This window comes from Hemicordylus capensis, chromosome 1 (assembly GCF_027244095.1).
Source record: "Hemicordylus capensis ecotype Gifberg chromosome 1, rHemCap1.1.pri, whole genome shotgun sequence".
NCBI lineage: Eukaryota > Metazoa > Chordata > Lepidosauria > Squamata > Cordylidae > Hemicordylus > Hemicordylus capensis.
Genome location: NC_069657.1, coordinates 57,486,146 through 57,509,857, shown reverse-complemented (window position 1 = coordinate 57,509,857; position 23,712 = coordinate 57,486,146).

Here is a 23,712-nt window from a genome sequence, read left to right as displayed (position 1 = left end):
CTACCTCCCCCTGTTAAATTCATACAAGCAGCAGTGGCAGCAGTGTAGGGAGGCTGGCGGCGGCCCGTGTGTGATCCGTGTAGCCATGCCACCACGTCTGACATCAGACGCGGGGGACATGGTCTCCCTCCCAAACAGAGCTGCGTGGTCCCGTTTGGAAGGAAGATCGGCCCATGCTGCATTGTGCAGTGTGGGCTGGAACAACTCTCCCTGCCTTAAAGGCAGAGAAAGCTGTCCCAGCTGTGCTGCCAATGCAGTGCGGGTCAATCTCTCTCCTAAACAGGGCTGCACAGCTCCGTTTAGGAGGGTGATCGATTGGCCCCGTTGCATTGGCAGAAAGACCAGGAGTGGCTCTCCCTGCCTTTAAGGCAAGGAGAGTCACTCCAGCCATGCTGCCAACACAGCATGGTCCAATTTCTGCTCCAAACAGGGCTGCATGGCCTGGTTTGGGACCCAAATAACACCCCCAGCATCTGACATCAGACGCGGGGGCATGTCTGGGGCCGCACTCACGGCCCCTGATTGGTGGTGGCCTGGGTTCTTTGAACCTGTTCGCCCAACGGTGGCTTCGCCCCTGGCTAGTGGCCATCACCACATCCTGTGGCAAGAAATTCCATAGATTAATATAGTATTATGTGTGAAGTAATACTTCCTTTGGCCTATTATATATCTCCTGCAAACCAGCTTCATTGGATGACGCCTGGTTCTAGTGTTGTGAGAGAGGGAGAACAACTTCTTTCTATCCACTCTCTTCATACCAGGCACAATTTTATAAACCTTGATTGTTTCTTTCCTTAGTTGCCTTTTTTCCTAAACAAAATGGCCACGGATATTGCAGCCTTCAGAGTAAGTTGCCCTGCAGGCTTGATAGGCAGGTCAGAGCATGAGGAGGGAGATCAAGAAGTGATTTTCACTTCTCTCTCCTCCCTGCGAAAGGAGAGAGGAACTGCACGATCAGCGGCAGGGGTGGTTCTTTGTGTTTGGAGGTGCTATCTATGCACACTCCTACTTTGTGCTCGGAGGTGCTATTTATGCACACACACTGTTAGTTGGGATGTTAGCCACTATTCATAAGTGGTTTGTCTGTACAGCTCACATCAGATCTCAAATCAAGCATTGTTTTCCCTCCTGTAGGTCCTGTACTTCTTGTATCTAGAAATTTGCACTTATTTATTGTATTTCATTTCAGTGACTTAAATTTCGATTTACCAGTCAATTTGAAAGTTATTGGAAGTTACCCATTATTAAAATATTGAGGTCATTCACACAACCAAAAACTATGTCCTACCTAGGTTTGGGAGCTGTGTGTGCTCCTCATGTTTAGTTCTGTGGGTTCAAACAACTAGACAGAGAAGAGGGAGAAGTGATTGTGTAGAGTCAAGGTAGAAGGATCCCCACCGCACATTAAGGTCATCTGAAAAGGTCAGTCTCCAGTTACCACTGGTATGTCTGGTGGTGACTCAGAGACAGGCCTTCTCTATAGCCGCTCCTGGGCTGTGAATGCACTCCCTGCAGAAATCTGTAATTTGAATTCTTTATTGGTTTTCAGGAGAGCCTGTTTGGCCTGGCCTTCCAGGGTTTTTAGATTGTTGTAAACGGTTTTAATGTTGTAACCTCAGGGATTTAAACTGTTTTGATTGTTTAATTGTTGTTTTATGGTGTTTTATAATCTCTGTTTTAACTGTTAATTGATTTTAATGGTTTTGTTTTAATTATAAACTGCCCTGAGCCATTTTGGAAGGGTGGTAAAAAATGAATGAATGAATGAATAAGGAAAAGCTGGGTAGCTTTTCCTCCCACCTTGATTACACACAATCACTTCCCCTCCTCCTACCTAGTTGCTTGCACCCACAAAACCAATAATGGGGAGTGTACACAGCTCCCAAAGCTGTGTAGGACACAGTTTTCGCTTGTATGAATAACCTTATTTTCTTCTTTCTCTGCCTCCCTGACTTATTTCAGCATTTTCAGATCACCACCAAAGCTCTGGTGAGGGCATGATCATATGTCCCTAGTACTATATTACTGTTCTGTGTGAATAGCTCTATCCTATGGATAAATTATTTCTTTTACCATGTACACAGGCTATTCTGATGATCACTAGAAACCGGGCTAAGGGAGCCCAGCCCGGTTTCTAGTGATTGTTAGAACCACAGGGTTCACCCGCGAGCCCAGTAGTTCCATGGTGGCTAGCCCACCTAGGACCCCCTCCCCTTAACTGTATTTTTGCAGTTGAGAGACGCCGTGGCACAGCTTTGTGCCACGATGACTCTTGAGGAGACCCCTGCCGGGAGGCTGCAACAAACTTCCTGGCCTTGGGGGTCTCTCCAGGATGCCCCATGCACTTGCACGGGGCATCCTGGGACTTCCAGGGGCCAGCTGGCCCCTGATCCCCACTGCCCCTGCCAGCTCGGTGACGGAGCTGGCGATCACGTGGGTGGCCAATCCAGCTGCCCAGGGATGGCTCCCTGCCCATGTGCGGAGCCCACGCTCCCCGCACAAACTCTAAGGGCGCTTCGCACTAATCATGTGAAGTGCCTCACTCTGTATTGTGCTCAGCCCCTTCTTTTGGCATATGCAGATGCAACACAGTGGCAGGGTCCTATCCCACCCATAGTTTGCTGTTCTCTTAGTATTTCACGGGAGGGCAGAGAGTGAGATTTGGAGCTAGCATCTACTGGTAGGCTTTTGACGTGGTTATTTGGTTTGCCCTGATTTGACTTATTAAAGCCTAAATAAAAGGCACCTTTTACCGTGGTGATTCTCTTTATTTAGCAAGGGGAGAGTAACTGGCCCTGTCCACCCCCAGCAAAGTACTTCCAGTGACTGTTGCTGGTGTGTGTCTTGTGTTTCTTTTTAGAATGTGAGCCCTTTGGGGACAGGGTTCCATCTTATTTGTTTGTTATTTTCTGTGTAAACCGCTCTGAGCCATTTTTGGAAGGGCGGTATAGAAATATTATTATTATTATTATTATTATTATTATTATTATTATACAGTTGGCTTCAATGGTGACAAAAATTCTCCATTATTCTCTGTCATGATTTCCAAGACTGACTGAAAGCACTCTCAAGAATGTCATCCTGGGTCCAAATTCAGACAGCAAGGGCATGGAGACCAGAGAGAGGAATACGAATAACTGGCTCTCAGTTTTGAAACATCCATGATGACATGCCAAAGGCCATGCCAGAGCATCTTTCCAAAGCCATTCAGAAACTACTTTCTTGGCAAAGGCTTCATGGTCAGGCTCAAATTAGTCTCAGCATGGTTGGTTAGCTACAGCTATGTTTTATCTCTTTTACCAGATTTTATTTCAGATATGTTCACAACTTACTATTGTATATCCCCTTTTAAAATGATCCATCTTGAAATCAGAATGAAATATCCGTAGCTTCCAGAGACACATCTTCTCTCCCTGTTTCCACATCGGTCTTCCTTCACATGCATACAGTCAAATTAATTACTACACTTCTGTCACAGAGAGTTAGGGATGCAACAGGTTAGATCGGGGAGTGGGGATCCAAAACCTATCATCTGTAAGTTTCTATCGGGTTGAACTGAGCAACAGCCCCCCAAAGCTCATGGGAGCAGACTTGGTTCTGCCATTTCAGAGCAATCAATTTCAGAGGATGAAGTAGTCTCTCCTGGCACATAAAAATACCTCCCTACATTTCCCCACAATCAAATATTTGCTATAGATGTATAACTTATACAGGGGTGTAGCAAAGTTGAAGGTGGCCCTGGGATGAGATCTGAGGATGGACCCGGTACTTCCTGCTGTAGTTGCCCACCTCTTACCATTGCCTACCTTCATGGTCCCCCTCCCTCGAATGCCACCCACCAACCACCGGCTTGCCTGTCAGCAGTGCCTACCCGTTGTGCCACACTCAGCCCCAAATCTGTGCTGGCCACACCAAAGCAGTCTGTCTGGTGATATTGATGTAAGCATACTGTCACAGATTAGGCATGGTATGGCAAAATCAGATGCCCAGTGTTTCAGGGGTGCTGTGCAAGGACACACAATGCAAGGGGGAGGCCATTGTGGGGGATGGCTATCTACAGGCAGCTGCCAGAGTCTGGCAGCCCTGCGCAGTCATACCTACATGCCTGTCAGCACCCTGTAGGAACACAGCTGGGGTTGTACCTTATGAGGGCTAGTGGCAATTAGGGATGTGCAAATTGATTTGGGTACAAATTGATTTGTACCCAAATCTAGCTGATTCAGGTCATTTGGAGACCCCTATGGTCCATTGGCTAGATTTGGGTCCAAATCGAATAGTTTCAGATTTGATTCAAATCGATTCAAGATTTGGATTCCTCCTATGAATTTCCCCAGATCCACACCTTCCTTCCTTCCTTCCTTCAATAAAGCTAAGCTCTAGCTCTTGAAGAAGTGGAGTTATGGAGCAAAACGTGTGGTCACTATTTTTCAAGTGTTTGGATTCTTTGGTGTATAATAACTTTCCCTCAATGAATCCCTATGAGGATTCATTACACACCTTGATTTCTTTTATTCATTTTGACTGTCTTCGGACAGTGCCAACTGTCAACTGCCATGTGCCAACTACACCCCGCTCTCCCACCCAGAAGGCAGTGGGGTACTACTCAGTTTACATTCTAGGAATTTTTTTTCAAGTGTTTAGAATATTTGTTGTCTAATAACCTTCCCTCATAATGAATACTTATGAGGATTCATTACACACCAAAGAGTCTGAACACCTCAAAAATTCCTAAAATAGAAACTGAATTCCCCACCCCCACTAATTCCTCACCCCCACCAGCAAAGCAATGGGGTAAAAATGAACAGAAGAAATGAAGGTGTGTAATGAAGACACCAAATAATCTAAACACTTCAAAACATAGTAAAAAAACAAACTGAGTGTGTGTGGGGTGGGCGGGTGGGGTGTAGTTGGCACATGGAAGCTGACAGTTGGCACTGTCTGATGACAGTCAAAATGAACATAAGAAATGAAGGTGTGCAATGGATCCTCATAGGGATTCATTATGAGGAAAGGTTATTATACAGCAAAGAATCTAAACACTTGAAAAATAGTGACACACATTTTCCTCCATAACTCCACTTTTACAAGGGCTAGAGCTTAGCATCTTTCTTCTTGTTCTTTAAAAATAAAATAAAACTGAGGATCCATGTTAGGGTTAGGATAGGGCAATTTTGAATCCCATTATTTCGAATGGTGGAAATATACAAAATCAGTAAAAACTAAAAGGATCATTAAAAATCAACCAAGTGCCCCACTGCCTTGAACTTTAGGTATTAGGTAGCACCCATGGGGACCTACCCACTACCCAAATTTGGTGCCCCTAGGACTTTTATAAGTGGTCCAAACTGATCCTCAAGATTGACTCAGCCTTCCATCCTTCCAAGGTCGGTAAAATGAGTACACAGAATGTTGAGGGCAATATGCTAAATCATTGTAAACTGCTTAGAGAGCTTCGGCTATACAGCGGTATATAAATGTAAGTGCTATTGCTATTGCTATCCTAATCCAAATTGAATCAAATCAAATCCAAATCGAATCTGGGGTGATTCAGGGGGACAGATTTGGACACAAAACAAATCAGGGGTGATTCAATTCAGGAACACATTGAATTTTAAAAAATAAATTTGTGCACATCCCTAGTGGCAATGACTAATATTGATACATGTCAGGGATGTGACCCTTCATTAAGCCCCCCCCCCCACTCCCGGCCTTTTACCTATAATTTAAGCACTGGGATGGTTGCCTCTTTATCCTCTAGCTGTGAACAGGCAGAATTTGTTGGTAATTTGTGAGTGATGGGATCAGAACAACAATATGGTACAGTACAGTTTGCTTTTTGGACTTACTGAAAAAGTGCTACTGGATAAAGTGTAATTTCAGTACCAAACCAGCAAATACCTGTATGAGATGGCTCTAAGAGCTTTAAAGTATTTCTATTCATGGAATGATATTTCACTGTGAAGTATATTATTTCAAGTAAAGGGAAGGAAAGACTGTGTTGTCAAGTTGGTGTTGGTTTCTGAAGACCACAGAGCCGTGTGGTTTTCTTGGCAGAATACAGGAGGGTTTTACTATTGCCTCCTCCAGTGCAGTATGAAATTATGCCTTTCAGCACCTTCCTATATCACTGCTGACAGATATAGGTGTTTCCCACAGTCTGGGAAACGTACCAGCAGGGATTCGAACTGACAGCCTCTTGCTCCCTAGGCAAGTTGCTTCCCTGCTGTGCCATAAGCTGGCATATAGTAGTGTAATGTTCACAATAAGGGGCATCATCGTAATGAATCACTTTTTCCTGTGGTGTGTGTACGTATTCGCAGTGTCACTCGTGGTCTATTCGAAGGCTATGAGACATTGCAATGTGGCCCGAGAGCACAAACTCAGACCCTCAGTATGCTCAGACCCTCCTCTAATCAATCAGACAGGAGCTTCCAGCTCATAGTAATCAAATCTCTGCTCTAAGAGTTAAATATACAGTGTGAAGAGGGGCAGTAGATCCTACTTAGACACATTAGATTCTTTGTGAAGTTCTTGTAGGGGACATCTTATTAACACCGATTTATAAAAATCCTCTCCTCTGAGAATGCCAATCAGTTAGAGACGGGGGGGATTGTATACACTGAGCTGGATTGTGCTGACCTTCCTGGCACTGGTGAGTACTTGCCCCAGTGAATTTAAAATTAAAGCAATTCATTGCAGTAAGTGTTACAGGGCCTGAAATAATAAGGCTCAGCAGGCACATGGACTCCACTGGAACTGTTTGTATGAGTAAATGCACACACTGTAGCCTAAGGAATCTTAATAATAAAATCCCTGTCATAAAGTTAAACACATTCCTACTATACCATGGACAGACATAAAAACTGAGCATACACTGTCAGCCATCTCCCCTTTTTCTGCTAATGACAAAGGACAGAGCTTTGCAAACTGGTGTGCCAGTGTGTAGAAACCATTCAGCAAGGAAGTACCAGTGCATCAAAACTATCTAGCAGGCACAAGTCAGAGCAGGCAGCCCCAGGACTGAAGGAGCACAGCAACTCTGGGAACATTTTGTCAAACAGTGTCATAGGATTGGCCCTCTGGTGTCACCCAGCTCCCTGGGCCAGGAAGATCCTGGGTGTTGTGCAGATACCCAGTTTGAACTGGCTTTCAGTTTAAGCCCAGAGGCACCCGATCACTTCAAAGATGAGATATGTAGTGGGCAACAAACTTTTCAGCCATTTAAGTAAGCCAAGTTAATTGCATGGACTATTATATCATAACCATCAAGAACAAAACAACATACAAGTCAGATAATTCCCCTTATACAGCCTACCAGATTCTCTGTTATAAAGTGTTTTTCTTTTGTTTAATTTCAGTTGCAATAAATGTGACTGCCCCTTTTAATAAGTTATTATTCCTATCCAAAAAAGATTATTGGCAGGTATAGATCACATGGACTTTTCTTTTATTGAAAACATATGCTGCGATTTGTTTAGCTCTGTGCTAGCTTGAAAGGGAACAACTGCATCATTACACAGACCTGTTGGTTTTAAGGAAGTGAGAGCAGATAGTAGCTTAAGTTCAAATCTACCTAACATTATGGCCACATTCGCATGTAACACAGAACCGCGGGTTCAATGGGACCACAGTTCCACTCCCCACTCTCCCATCTGAAATTGGACATAATGGAGAGCACCCTCTCTGCAGTTAAGGCTAGTGAGGCCCCTGCAATATTAATCACTGGAATGTAACAACGTGTAAAGCAGATGAATCTTTATGTTGGGATGCTGCCTTACCTGGTTGCCAGCATGTGGAGTCCAGCAGAGAACATTCCTTCTTAGGGGCTTCTGTCTCCCCCCCGAAGAGAGCAGGGGTGAAATGGTTCCAGGCTGGTCGGGTCCTGGTGGGGTTAAGTAGGAAAGGCAGGGAGAGCTGCAAAGACCAACTTCAGGGTGGGGAGCAGCCATGTTGGACATGGCAGGAAGGAAAGAGGAAGTGAGACCAGGGGTGGGGTGGGGCTTGGAGTAGGTTTTAAGCAGTCTGCTTTGTACTAGGGCATTTAAAGCCAAGGCAGCCAATGATGAGGGCTGCTCCTAAGCATAGGTTGGAAGTTTCCCTGGAGAGAGAACTGGCTGGATGAGGCAAGCTAGAGGAGGGCTGAGGTGATGAAATAACCTCCTCCCTAGCCTACTCTGAGGCTGACCTTGTCTGTTCCCATCCTGTAATTCTGGGTTCAAAAAAGGCCAGGAATACCTCCTCCCAGTTGGAGCCTTACACTTTAATATAATATGGGTAGAAATGTATATGATGCTCCAGTTCTTATAAACGACAGGACAGGCATCTGATTATTTCTGAGTGTCAATAAACTTTCTTTAAAAGAAATCCTGACAATCCCAACAGAGGTATTGCCACCAAGCATTGTGGAGCCATATAAAAATTGCCACACAGTTTGCCATTCAAATGAGGGTCTTTCCCACTCAGTCTTCTCAAAAAGGCTTTCAAAGAACTAGACAGTTTGTCTAGCTTAGAAGAAAAATGGAACAAATGATTTCTGTCTGTATTTTGTTTGTGTCACTCTTTAAAACATATTTCATGTTCTGTTTTGGTAATATTTTAATCTCTGTTTGATACTTTGTAGAAAACATCTGAGTGAGTGGCAGCATATAATTTCAACTCAAACTAAGCTATTAATTATTCTAACTTGCCAAAATGTGACAAGGAAAAATTCTGTTGAGGCACAGAAGCAGATATTCAGCTTCTTTACACAACAGTTTATCTCTGACAACACAGTTTCTCAAAAACTAATATTTCACTTTTGTGTGTGTTATACATGTGTGCTTGTGGTACACTGGTGACGAGAACTGGACCTTGTACGCATGCTGTTTAGAACAGGATTCACATTATATACTTAGTGTAGTCCTGACTTTTTGAGGAATTTGGCCTAAATCTAATTTAGAAAGATGTTCCCAGTGTGTCAGAACTGGTTGAACTGACCTATTTATCTCAGAGTCATTAACTCAAAATTTCAGGGGTAATTCAGATATCGCCACTGCTAACCTTTTTGTTCCTAGCGAAAAGTTTGGGCACATCTATATCTCCCAGATCTAATGGCAAAGGAAACCTCATGTTAATGCCCCCAGAAGGTTGTCATTGGGTTACTCGGGCTGTGATCTAAAATGCTATTAGGCCAAATGACTACAATTTTAAAAGTCTAAAGAAAAGGAGCCCATGAAGCCATCTGCTTATTATTGTTCTGTGTCAGCTACAGTTTTGACATTTTATAAAATAAAAATTAGAATTTCTGCTACGCAGACTGGTTGATCTTAGAGGAGTAGCATTATTTGTCTTGCCCCAGGCTGACCCCCGCTTTATATCCCTGTTAGAACTATTATGCCTCTAAAATGTCTCCCCTGGGAGTTTGCCAGTAAACAAATTGTCCAATTATGAATGTCTCTGTTAAGTAGTATGTATTGTAATAAAATATTTCACAGCTTCTCTTTCCCTATGAAATGTAATTTGCATTTCAGTTTTTAAACATATGCACTAAATCCAATTAATGGAATGGAATTGTTCCGAGAAATTATGTTGTCACAGACTTCAATATATTTGGTAGCAAAAATCCTGCCTCCTATGGGTTAAAAAAGCCCCCCTCTCCTCCTCCTCTAAAGTTTCTATGGTAACAAGATGCAATCTATAATGATATTGTACTTAATCAAATGTTTCCTCCAGACAAGCAGGCCCAGTGCAATGCATGATGGTTGAGTTGGGGGAGGGCGAAGGAGAACAAAGCAGAACTTAATGCCTTGACATGAGATGTGCTCGGCCTGAAGGCTGTTTTAGAAACCATGCCCTTTGCTCTGGAAGAACTTTTCCCTAATTCCAATAATCTGGGGAGATTGTTGTCAGCATTCTGGACAGCCTACTGTTAACCTGTCCCCTATTTCTATATATGTTCCTGTCTGACTCCTGCCATTTAAAAGCAGGTTGAGTGCCTGAGGCTCAAAGGAAGCTCTGGAGCAATGGCATATAGATTCCATTCTTCCAGAGCACAACAAGCTGTGACATCACGAGGTACCCCTTGAGTCCGGTTTGATTCCCTATGAAGTGGTGATGAGGGGAAAGCTTTAAAGCACAGCATGGCTGGGAAACTGTGGGGAGGGGAGTTGTTTCAGTTTTATTTAATCATTTTATTTATATACCTCAACTGACTGTCTCCGAAGCGGTTTACAAAAAGACGTTTTCATTCAGTTGTATCTCTCTTGCTGCTCCTGGCAAGTTGTTTTGTTCCTGTTGGTTGTTTCTGGTCACTAACATAGGAACACAGGTAGCTGCCTTATACTGAGTCAGACCATTGGTCCATCTAGCTCAATACTGTCTACACTGACTGGCAGCAGCTCTTCAGGGTTTCAGGCAAGAGTTTCCCCGGTCCTACCTGGAGATTCCAGGGACTGAACCAGGAACCTTCTGCGTGCAAAACAGATGCTCTACCACTGAGCTACAGTCCCATTAATAATCAGACTCTTAGTCTGATTATTAGTAATAATCTAATGATGATGATGATGATGATGAAGCCAGCGTGGTGTAGTGGTTAGTGTGCTGGACTAGGACTGGGGAGACCTGAATTCAAATCCTCATTCAGCCATGATACTTGCTGGGTGACTCTGGGCCAGTCACTTCTCTCTCAGCCTAACCTACTTCACTGGGTTGTTGTGAGGAGAAACCTAAGTATGTAGTACACCGCTCTGGGCTCCTTGGAGGAAGAGCAGGATATAAAATGTAATAATAATAATAATAATAGTAGTAGTAGTAGTAGTGGTAGTAGTAGTAGTAGTCTGATTTTATATTGTAACTGTTTATACATGTTGTGAGCCACCTCGAGCAGCAATGTACTGGAGAGGTGGGGTATAAATATTTCAAACAAACAAACAAACAAACTCTACTGGAGAAAAACAACTAGGAAGAGCAATTTCAGAGGGAAAATGCAGGTGACACAGGGATACTTTACCTTTTCCTGCTATGCTTTAAATCTCTCCCTGACCCTCCAATTTATGCTTGTCTGTCACTGACTCAACCCTCTGCCACTGTCTCATGTCATTGGACCTTCTGGGTCAAACTAGATAAGATTGTTTAATTAGTGTTTTGAACTTGCATGTATCTTGTTTCTAAATACCACCCATAAGAGGGCCCATCTGAATCAGGACCATGGAGGCTTTGCCCCCTCTATGGTCCTGATATGGACTGAGCCCTTGCATCTGTTGTTTCCCTTAGGAGGAACACTCCCATTGGGGAAATAGCTCCCCTTTGGGGAAAACAGCAACTGTGGCCCTGCCCCCCCCCCCAATCTGGACTGGACTTTAAAAGGTCTTAGACAAATGCACAGAAGACATGTCTACTAGACTTGATAGCTATAGGCTGGATGCCTCTGAATACTAGCTGCTGGGGTGCAGCAGCAGGAGAAATGGCATGCCTTCAGCATCTCCTGCTTGTGGGCTTCCTGGAGGCATCTGGTGGGCCACTGTGAAACAGGATGCTGGACTAGAAAGACCTTGGGTCTGGCCAGCAGAGCTTTTCTTATGTTCTTATGACCACAGAGCGGGTAAAGAGTTAAAGTCCCTCCCCTCATGCTATGTTCCTGAGCTGGATCACCTCCCACAGTTGCGTGGGGGGAGGAATGAGAATCATAGGTCTAAAGAACATACTAAATGGCCAAATTCAGATCTAACAGGAAACCAGAGGTCCCTTCGCCTCCAGTTTCCATAGCCATATGTCTGAATGTGGGCAACCAGAGTTTACAGTGGAAAGGGACCCACCGTTTTCCTCCCCATTTTCCACTGGCTCCCCATTTTCCACTAGTCTGGCTGTCGTAAACTCCATTTCTGCAGTGCCAGCGTTACATCCAAATGCTGGCACCACAGTTTTCACCCTCATGGAAATGGAGTTGAGAGGAGAAGCTCCTCCCTCAATCTGGCTGCCATTGGTTTCCGGGCCTGTCCTTCATTAAAGAAGGAAACCCTGGTTGCTAGTTTCTCCTCTTCTCTGCAGTCAGCATGCAATTCCCTCTCCTCTTTGCAGTCAGCATGACTGCAGAGAGAGAGCTCTCAATTTCATCCAAATGTGGCTGGGAGAGCGGGTGCAAGGGTCACAGAACCACAGGTCCATTGGACCCGTGGTTTGGCATTATGTCTGAAGGTAGCCAGTGTCTCAGCTAGGCTGTTCCTTAGTAAGCTGTGCTACAGAGTAAAAATCAGGAGTTTATGTATAACCTGATTTATGCCCCTTTACATTTTTGAAAAATGTGTTGGAAGAAGGAGCAACCTGAACTGAATCTGTTCAGTGAGGATTTCTATGTTTGCGGCTTTTTGCTTTCATTTTTGCACACACTTCTGGTGGAGTGCAAAGTCCCTCCCTCCCTCCCCCTTGAAGGACTACCCAGAAAGAAAGTGGAATATTTTTGTGTAGGAGAGCTGATTTAAATCTCTGAACAAATTAGCTCACGTAAGATAAAGGTTTGGAAGTAAAAAGGGGCACTACAAATTTTGCTCACTTGAGTTGCCACACACTGTCAAATGTATTGTAAATGGGTGCTGCACTCTTTTACCTTCTTGGTGTGTTTACTCCAACAAAATGGGTGGGCTTCACTTTTGCAAAGTGGAGCTTTGAGAGAGATTGCCAGACTGATATCCTCTTTAATAATGAAGAGTCCTGAATCATCTGAACCAAAAGGAGAACAGTGACTGACATTCAGACCAATGCACCAGGAAGATGTGTCTATGCTGCAGAAGGCTTTTCTAGCTGTCCGGCATCAGGTGTGAGCAGGGAGGAACAGATTTCAACAAGTTGTGCTGCCTCCAGAAGTGCCTCTGATACCTAAAAATGTCTCTGAGCTATGTAGCCATCAGGGACATATTTTTGAGTAACAAAGGGACCTTCCAGAAGCTGCGCAAATGGTGAGCAGTAAGAAATATCTCCATTGTGTGGACACATCATCCTGGCATGTTGCGGTAGATGTCAGCTAATGACTGAAATGGGATTCACAGAAGAAGTGAATATGTGTTTCACCTAGTCATAAATCAGGCAGTAATTTGAACATCTTGTTCAGAATGTGATGAGATAAGCTATTCTCATTTCCTCACATGATAGAATGATCAAATGAATGTTTTGGCCAAATGAAAATTGCACTACAATAGAATATAATGTAGAAGATCCATGATTAGGGGTTGCCATACTTAAAAAAAAACCATACCCACAGGATAGGGTAAGCTGGATCAAGAGCATCTGGTTGACACAGTGGAGTAAACAAAGGGCAGCATACTAATGTGATAAAATTGTGAAGTTAATGCTTGAATTTTACTGCTGAGGTCACATTATATGGGCTGTTTTGACCTGCTCTGTTTACAACCCCACAGTACAACTGAATTAAAGAAATACTTTTATTTTGAATGTGTCCAGTAGTAACCAAACATTACTCCGGAGCATCCTTTCCTTATGAACATTTGATTAGAGAAATTGTACACAGAAAAACATTACCTAGGAATGTTATAGCAATAGCAATAACACTTACATGTATATACCGCTCTATAGCTGGAAACTCTCTAAGCGGTTTACAATGATTTAGCATATTGCCCCCCAACATTCTGGGTACTCATTTTACCGACCTCGGAAGGATGGAAGGCTGAGTCAACCTTGAGCCTCTTGATACTCTTGTCGTTGTGTCAGTGTCAAACAGGCAACAGCAGGGTCATTTGTTTTTGAGAAAAAAGCAAAAAGAACAATATTTTTCAATGAAAAAGGACAAAAGGCAAGACATTTTACCTTGAAGCTTCTGAAATGGTGTCATCAAAGTAAAATAAAGAACAGGTTCTTTAAATTGTCCTTGCAGTTTTATACAGCCTTGCAAAGGGAGATCACAGTAGTAATTTATTTTGGAAAAAGTTCCAAAAGGTGGAACACTCTAAGCTATTTTAAGCGCCTAGTGAAGATTTTCTTCTTCTTTCTCAACAGCTACATAAATGTGTGAAATATCTAAGTAGTGTTACGTTCATATACCACCATTTCCCCTTTGTTGGTCCTCTGGTTTGTGTAGTTATGAACCGCTATATCTAAGATGTATCTAAGTATACAACGGTTTGCTAGGTAAAACTGCCGTGCTGCTGTTCAGTGATTGAAGGGAAGGAGCATTTCCACCTTTACCTTAGAACACTAGATGGTGGATGGGGGAGCTACAGCCAGCACCATGGAAGGTTTGCTAGGTGGACACTGCTGCTGACATCAGCAGTTTGTGTCAGGGTGGCTGTCTACTTGCAAAGTGCATGCTGCAGCATCTCCCACCACCTCCTAGCACAGACAGGGATTCTCCTCACCCCTGGATTGCCTTGCAATGGGAGTCAGCAGTTTCACCTAGTCAATTGCTACATCAGCTGCTACTGATGACATAGTACATAATGATGTACAGGTCCCCTCTCCACGCAGCTACTGCCATTGCTTTTCCCTGCACTGCTGTCATACATGAGGAGGCAAAGGAAGTACCCAACCCGTGAAGCAAGCACTTGTGGACTGGAGAGGGCAAGGGGGGCACTGCATGCTCCTCCTCAGTGCAAGCCACGCCTCCTGCATCTTCGTGATGGCATGGGGGTGGAGGGCATGGCTGGCACGTGGGGCCACACCCAGCCTGAACGGAGGGGAAATATGGCATGGGAAGCGCAGCAGGGGGCAGATAATGGAGCGGGTGTGTGGGTGCCCTGGTAGCCTCCTCATTCCGTGTGGCCCAAGGATATTTGTCCCCGATCCATTACCCATACACCCCTGCTTCCATCTCATTTTACACCATCCAAAGAAGTAATGTATTCACTTTTTCTGAATTCTAGTTTTTAAAAACATGCTTGTCTCTTTTTCCTTTTCATTGTTGAAGATAATGGAAGTTTCCGGTAGACAACTATCTCTCCCGCTCCCACCACCAAATGTCACATTGGTAGTGTAGATATAGGGTACCTTTCACTTTCGTTTGCACTGATTTTAGAGTTCCAGTAATAAAAGATGCCCCATGTGAAGGAATGCTGAAAGCTTTGGTACTGAAACCCTGCGGCTGAAATGAATTAGCTGCCTACATCACAGATACCATAGTCATAAAAGTCACCCCTACAAGGTAAAATGTTAAGCACAAGTTATTGGAAATTATTCTCCTTTGTCAAAGGCATAGCAGGTACACCAGCCAATATGTTCTCATACTGACAAACCTAAATCAAGTTATGATTTCTGTTGAAATAGTACCTAAAAGCCTGTTAGCCACAACAGGGACTCCATTGGATTAGATGCTATAGATAAAAAACCACAAGAGTCATTTTTGTCCGGAATAAGTTGGTGCTGGCCACAATGTCCTTACAGTCCTCATTAGCATACTCCCTTCATGTATCTTAAGAGCAAGGAATGGTGATTATGCTAACCTTGGCATTATTCATGCCCTGTTTCAGCACTGGAACCAATTAAATGTGGCCATTCTGTCAGTCCCCTTCTATGAAACTCTGTGAGCTTCTCTGTACACATTCAGAAACTTTTTTCTCCCCCAGAAATTCTTTCCTACCAGTCATGTCACTAGGTGACCTAATTCCTTCATTCGCACACATTTATTTTTAGTGAATGTCAGATAAAATAAGAGCATCATTGTGCAGCAAAGAACAAATCAAAGGCCTGAACTTTCTTTCTAGATCTGTACACTCTGTGGGGAAATTAACACTGGTTTATAATTACAATATTGCTGATAATAATTGTCACCAAAAATGGTTTCATTTCAGGGCTAGGGAATCAATTACTCACTGTTCTAAAGTAAAGAAAGTAAACTGCAAAATACCTGAAACTAGGTCTCTGTTGCATATTTTAAACAGATAATGGACCAAAGTGACGTTCCACCCTTTTCCATTATGAGAAAGGGGGGAAATCAGTTTGGTGATGGTAATACTGATCAAGAAATGTCTTTTAGTTCTGAAATACTCTGTTCACTTTGGAACTGGAGATTTTGATGATCAGCCAATATTGCATCAAACCATCAGGTAAATTGATTGATTGGGTTTATTCTCAAATGCAGATGCAATTAAAACTATAACCTGACTTCTAATTGGGCTAATCGCAGGGTCCACATTAAACCTGTTTTGCTAGTTTGCTGGTCTCAACTCATGAGGCTGGTTCAGCACTGTCTTAGGGAACGTTGTCTCCCTTATGAACCTCTCTGTTAAAGAACTTTGTAGAGAACGTGATGCTGTGTGACTTTCAGAAGTTCCATTTGACTGGCAGCTTGAGCAGGACATTCTTGGTAATGGCACTGTGGTCACAGAACACACTGTCACGAGATGCTTGCTAGACAATATCATTGTGCACTTTTAGGCAGCTTGATAAGACCTTTCTTTTTAGACAAACTGTGGAGTTGGGGGTGATTTTATGCTCTAGATCAGATTGCTCTCTACTGTGGCTAAGTATGAGTTGCTATCTCTGCTGCTACTGGTTTTTTAAAATTATTTTTATAATGTTTATCTTATTTTGATGGCTCGTTATTTTTAGCCAGTTTGTTATGCTTGTATTATTTTATTTTGTTCAGCATCTTGAGCATTTCTTGGAAACGAAGTGTATGGGCTTTAGAAAGAGCAAAAAGAACATTCAAAATGACATGATTCATACTAATAAATACAGCTTGCATTTCACAAACACAGATATAGATCCTTGGCTGCAATAATAAATATGAATATATAATATATAAATCTGAATATATAATATTTGTATACTTTGTGTAGATTATTGTGCTTCAAATAGTGATGAGGTGGGGACAATACTATGTAGGGTATAGAAGCCTTGATCACTGGGAGTCCTGCTCAGTCTTTCCTCCCTACTCCAGGTTCTGAAGTTTCACGTGACATTTCAATCTGGATGACAGTTTATGGGGCTGAACTAGTTGTGAGTATAGGCAATCCTCAACTTAAGATGCTCCAAGTTAAGACAAACAAAGCAAGATGTTTAAAATTTCTCCCTTGTTTCAGCTTTACAACACTTGCTGCAGGAGGGGTAAGGTAAAATGTGCCGTTGAGTCGGTGTTGACTCCTGGCAACCACAGAGCCCTGCGGTTGTCTTGGGTAGACTACAGGAGAGGTTCACCATTGCCGTCTCCTGTGCAGTATGAGATGATGCCTTTTGGCACCTTCCTATATCGTTGCTGCCCGATATAGGTGTTTCCCATAGTCTGGGAAGCATACCAGCGGGGATTCAAACCGGCAAGCTCTGGCTTGCTAGTCAAGTCATTTCTTGGCTGCACCATTAGGTGGCTTGGAGACTCCACTAAACAGCTGCTGGTGCATGGGCTAGAGGACGAAGAGGTGACAATGGCAGCTCAGACTTACCTTGTCAATTTGGCAGTCCTGATGGCAACTGCTGCTGCATCTGAGCCTGTAGAGGGATTGGCTGCCCATCTAAGATGCTCCCAATACCACCACTTCCATTCCTTCTACTCCAGGATCAGCTGCTGTGCTATGATGTCAGCAGGGAGAGAGCCCAACCGACTTCCAGCCCACATGCCATTTCTTGCCTGCCTGCCTTCCTTGTCCCTCTAACCATTGCCCAGAAGAAGAGACAGAGGGGCTATTCTGATTATCTGCAAAAATCGGGCTAGGAGAGCCTAGCCCAATTTTTGCAGGTTGTCAGAATCACCGGGCTCAGCTGCGAGCCCGGTAATTCTAGAGTGAGTAATCCGCTCAAAAACCCCTGCCCCCAAACCGAGTGCTCCGCAAACCTGGTTTTTAGAATCGTGAGTAGCTGCGGCATGGCTTCGCGCCATGCCTACTCACGAGTAGACCCCAGGAGGGGAGGCGAAAAGCCACCTCCCGAATCCAGGGGTCCCCCAGTATGCCCTGCACACTCGCGCAGGACATACTGGGGCTTCCGGGGCCCACGCGGCCCCCGAGCTCCCCAGCCCCTGCCAGCTCCGTCTCGGAGCCGGAAATCATGTGGGCGGCCGATCCGGCCACCCAGGGCTCCCTCCCCGCTCGAGAGTGGGGAGAGTGGGTTTAGCCCACTCTCCCTGCTCACCCAAAGAAACCAGTCTCACAGATCATGAGACCCGGCTCAGAGGTAAGCAGCCCAGCTGTCTCCCTAATCCATATGGAAAAGTGTGAGAGAGAGCCAGGAAGGCAATCAGTGGCAAGGGTGAGCAACTTCTGATTCTGCACCATCAACTTCTGTGCTGCATGTTTGCGTGTCTGTGACTGACACATAACCAGTTTTGATAACAGCAGGGGGAAAATTAGGGTATTTGGCCTCAGTTCAGCAACCAAACCCCCATTTACAATATTGTTTCTTATGGGAAAATAGGTTTCGGGTTAAGATGTTTTGATATCAGACACAGTTTTCAGGACCAATTGTATCATCTGTCTGAGAACTTCTTAGGGTCAACTAATTATTATGCTTATCTCCATGATACAAAGTGCATCTTCTTTAGTTTCATCTACTTTAGTTTCTTCCATCTTCTTTACTCAACTCTGTGTGTGTGTGTGTGTGTGTGTGTGTGTGTGTGTGTGTGTGTGTGTGAGAGAGAGAGAGAGAGAGAGAGAGCATACCTAGGACTCATGGGTCAAAGATAGATTAAGCCTTTGCCCCTGTGCCAAGTTGGTCTAACAAAATTTACACAAACACACACAGCTGTTCTATTTGCCTTGGGAGGGATATTGCTATTTAGGAGCTACTATTTGGGTAAGCAATTTTTGTTGGGACCACAGTGGAGGGCCAAAGGGTTAAACCCCCTCTTTCTACTGCATGGTTCCAGTCCAGATCAGAGGCCCCTGCAACTGCTATAAAAGAAAGAAAACCAGACTGAATTACAAAGATGCATCTAACATCATGTGTACTTCGACCCTTTGGTCACATTAGATGCTTGTATCTGCAAAATGTCAAGTGAGAAGCTGCCCTTCCTCAAGATTTCTTAAACTCTGTTGACTTCCATGGAAATGATCATGTGAGTAAGTGCAAGCATACAAGCAAACCTTGCATCATCTTGTCTCTTGAATGAATGGTGAAAATATCAGATTTAAAAATTCCTAGGGGTATAATTCATTGAAAACTAGTCTGGGCAGGAATTACTCAAGACTTACAAACACGCATACTTATCCTTAAAGATAAAGTTGTGCTCTTGAGTCAGTGTCGACTCCTGGCGACGACAGAGCCATGTGGTTTTCTTTGGTAGAATACAGGAGGGGTTTATCATTGCCTCCTCCCACACAATATGAGATGATGCCTTTCAGCACCTTCCTATATCACTGCTGCCCAATATAGGTATTTCCCATATTTCCAAATTCTGGGAAATATACCAGTGGAGATTCGCATCAGCAACCTCGTGCTTGCTAGGCAGGTCATTTCCCTGCAGCACCATTAGGTGGATTAATTGCTCACATATATATAAGCAAGATTACTAAGAATTGTTCAGGACAGAAGTGGCTGTGGTGGTCCTTGCTAACTGGGCAAAGAGGCACCTTTTAAAGGGGTGGCTCTATTTTATTCAGCAGCAGGGAAACAGTTGTCTCTGTTCAACCCAGCACAGTGTCTCTCCTGTGGCTGCCTGCTGGTATTTCCCTTTTGTGAGCCCTTTTGGGACAGGGAACCATCTTTTCAATTCATTTCCTATGTAAATTGCTTTGAGGACATGATGGGGTTTTTTTTTTGAAAATCGGTACATCAATATTAATAATAATATATAATAATTCCTTAAAAAGAATTACTCATACCGTAAGACCTTCCTAACAAATGTACTCATCCTCACTGGATGATTAATAGCTCATGTTTATATAAGCAAGATTACACCGAATCTTTCAGGCTGGAAGTGGGTGTGGTAAGCAGAGTGCAATGAAAGATAATAAAAGGGAGCACTCAGATGAGACTGCAGATCAGTTTTTTCCACTAACAGGGATTCCCAGATGTTGTTGACTACAACTCCCAGAATCCCCAGCTTCAATGTCTTTTGCTTGGGGGTTATGGGAGTTGTAGTCAACAACATCTGGGAATCCCTGTTAGAGGGAACACTTATGCAGATGAGAACTCTCAGGGCTTGCCGAAGTTGTCCCATGGGAAGCGGGGAGAGCAGTGGTGTTGCTCTCATAGCAAATAAGTTGTGGTAGGATGGCTAAAGTGCTGGGCTGGAATCTCTTCTCAGCCACAAAACTCACCAGGTAGTGTTCAACAAGTCATGATCTCTCAGTCTAATCTGGGTCAAACCGGATGCAATGCTCATGCATCGTTAGAGCTTCTGTACTGTCATCCCCCTGCTAACTTGACAAAGATGCACCTTTGATTCTCTTTATTTAGCAGGGCGAGAACAAATGGCACTATCCATCCCCAGCACAGTACCTCCAGTGACTGTTGCTGGAGTCTATCTGATGTTTCTTTTTAGAATGTGAGCCCTTTGGGGACAGGAATCCATCTTATTTATTTATTTATTTATTTATTATTTCTCTGTGTAAATCGCCCTGAGCCATTTTTGGAATAGCCATTTTTGAAATAGAAACCGAATTAATAATAATAATAATAATAATAAGAAGAAGAAGAAGAAGAAGAAGAAGAAGAAGAAATAAGCCCCTGCACGGTCAATATTTGCACAATATAAGTGGCAAATCAGACATCACCAAGACCTGGCAATGGCTTAAGAATGGCAACTTGAAGAAAGAAACAGAGGGTTTAATACTGGCTGCACAAGAACAGGCACTAAGAACAAATGCAATAAGAGCAAAAGTAGAAAAATCCACCACAAACAGCAAGTGCCGCCTTTGTAAAGAAGCAGATGAAACAGTGGACTGATCAGCTGTTGTAAAAAGATAGCACAGACTGACTACAAACAAAGGCATGACAAGGTAGCAGGGATGATACACTGGAACATCTGCAAAAAATACAAGCTACCTGTAGCCAAGAATTGGTGGGACCATAAAATTGAAAAAGTTGAAGAAAATGAAGATGTAAAACTATTATGGGACTTTTGACGACAAACAGACAAACATCTGCCACACAATACATCAGATATAACTGTAGTCGAGAAGAAAGAAAAACAAGTCAAAATAATCGACATAGCAATACCAGGGGATAGCAGAATAGAAGAAAAAGAAATAGAAAAAATCACCAAATACAAAGATCTACAAATTGAAATTGAAAGGCTGTGGCAGAAAAAGACCAAAATAATCCCAGTGGTAATTGGCGCCCTGGGTGCAGTTCCAAAAGACCTTGAAGAGCACCTCAACACCATAGGGGCCACAGAAATCACCATCAGCCAATTACAAAAAGCAACTTTACTGGGAACAGCCTATATTCTGTGACGATATCTATAATAACAGCAACAACATTGACAATAAAATTCAGCCATCCCAGGTCCTTGGGAAGGACTCGATGTCTGGATACAACAAACCAGTCGATAACACCTGTCTGACTGTAAATAAATAATAAAAAAACATCAATAGCAACTGCTAGAGTGGCCAAGCTGGACTAGGGCACATGTGGAGGGATATATGAATATGAAAATCATGTAAATGTTTATCACCCCTCTGAAAATCACCCCTCTGAAGCTATTAGTCATGGGAGGGAAGCTTCCATAAGCTTCTGTAGGTTAGACACCTGCCTGCTAGGGATGTGCCAAAATGTGCTGGCTGAACCATGTGCACCTCCCTTTAAAATTGAGGGCTTACACAGCCCTTTAAAGCGAAGGAGAGCAGGTCCATACCTGCACCTCCTCTGCTTGCAGCCATTGTTGCCATCCTGGTGCTCCCCCAGCTATACCCTTGTACCAGCAGGGTGTTTCCCAGCTGCCCCTTGTGTGGCATTGGCATGCACATGGCTTCTGCACATGTGTGGTGGCTATTTGCATGGCCACCTTCAGGGCTTATCACCTGTTTACCTTCAAGACTGCCTCTCCCAGCCAGTCTCGTCCCATCCCGTCCTGTCCCGTCCTGTGAGATCTTCTCAGGTTGCTCTTCTTTTGGTCCCTGGTCTTATCCATAGTACTAGGGCCCATGGAATGGCTTTCTCTGTTACTGCCCCCTTACTCTGGAACTCACCCCCCCCTCTGATACAGTCTGCCTCTTCCCTTTCAGCCTTTAAATCTTTATTGAAGACATTTCTTTTCTGCTGGGCGTTTGCTCTTTAATTTATGTGGGGGGTTTTGTACACTGTGTATGCGGCCCTAAGTCTGTAGATTGGGCAGTATATTCAGTCTTTTAATAAATAAATAAATAAATAAATAAATAAATAAATAAATAAATAAATAAATAAAGGGAGGCCCTTGGAGCAAGAATGCTTGGTCCTAGAGGGAGGCCTTTGGTGCAAGCATGCTGGGTCCTAGCCAAACCTCATGAGAAGAACTGTCCATCCAGAGCAGCAGAGTCCTCTTATGTGATGAAGACGGATCCTGCTCTGGAGGATCATGTTGCTGCTGTTATCTTTTTTTGTTTGTTTCTTCTTTAATATAAGGCACAGGATGGATGTGTAAACAGGTACATAATATATTAGACAAATGGTTTTTATATATAAACTGTGCAAACAAAGTTCCCTATGGTGCCTAAAAGGCAGGGAGTTGTGTGAAGTGTTCAGAGATGGCAAGGCTGATGGCTGAACCTTAATTTAGTTTGCTTGAATGTATGTCTACTATGCAAACTGTGATGCCAAGAGGAAGACTATGACTGAAGAACTCACTGTGAATCATCTTTTTCTTTGTAAGTCTGTCTTCATCTATAATCTCTCTGACTCTTGTCCCATTAGAAACATACATACATCTAGGGGTGTGTGAGCCAGATTGCTTCAAGCCGGGCTCAACATCGAGCTGGCCTGATTCAGGCAGTTTGAATTCAAACTGGACCAGCTCCCCGAAGGATGCGGGATCCAGTCCAAGTTTTAACCAGACTGGCCCTCAATTCTAAGAACTGGTTCACAGATCAGCTCAAGAATAATTGTAAAGGGGGCATCCTTTACATCACTTCTAGGGAGGGACTAGGTCCATGGGTGGCGAGAGTGGTGAATCCTCTCTTAGGCAGGGGGTGGTGACCCCTCAGCTTAAGGAGGCAGTAATCAGGCCCCTCCTTTTAAAAAGCCCTCATTGGACCCAGATAACCTGAATAATTTTTGACCAGTCTTGGGCAAGGTGTTGGAGAGTGTAGTGGCATCTCAGCTCTAGATGAATCTGATTACTTATATCCTTTCCAGTCTGGCATCCGACCTGGATATGGGACGGAAACTGCCTTGGTTGCCCTGGTGGATAACCTGTGCCGGGAGATAGACATAGGGAATGTGACTCTGTTGATTCTCCTGGACCTCTCAGCCACTTTCGATACTATCGACCATGGTATCCTTCTGAGATGTCTCTCTAGGTTGGGACTTGGGGGCACGGTTATACAGTGGCTCCGCTCCTACCTGAGGGTTGTACTCAGAAGGTGGAGCTGAGGGGTGCCTGCACCACCCTTTGGCCTTTGGCCCTTTAGATTCTGCCCCTCATGCTGTTAACATTTACATGAAACTGTCATGGCTCAGACTTCTGACTCAGAAGAGTCAGAGCAGGAGGATTCACCTGCTAGTGAGGGCTCAGAGGCACAGCAACAGGATTTGGCAGGGAGACCAGACTCTGGAGCTGAGGATTCGCAACAGCTGCCAGACATGATTTCTGATGGGGAGGAGCCTGGGATTTCACCTGAATTGAGAAGGCGTCTCAAGAGGCAAGCTCAGTGGCAGTCACGC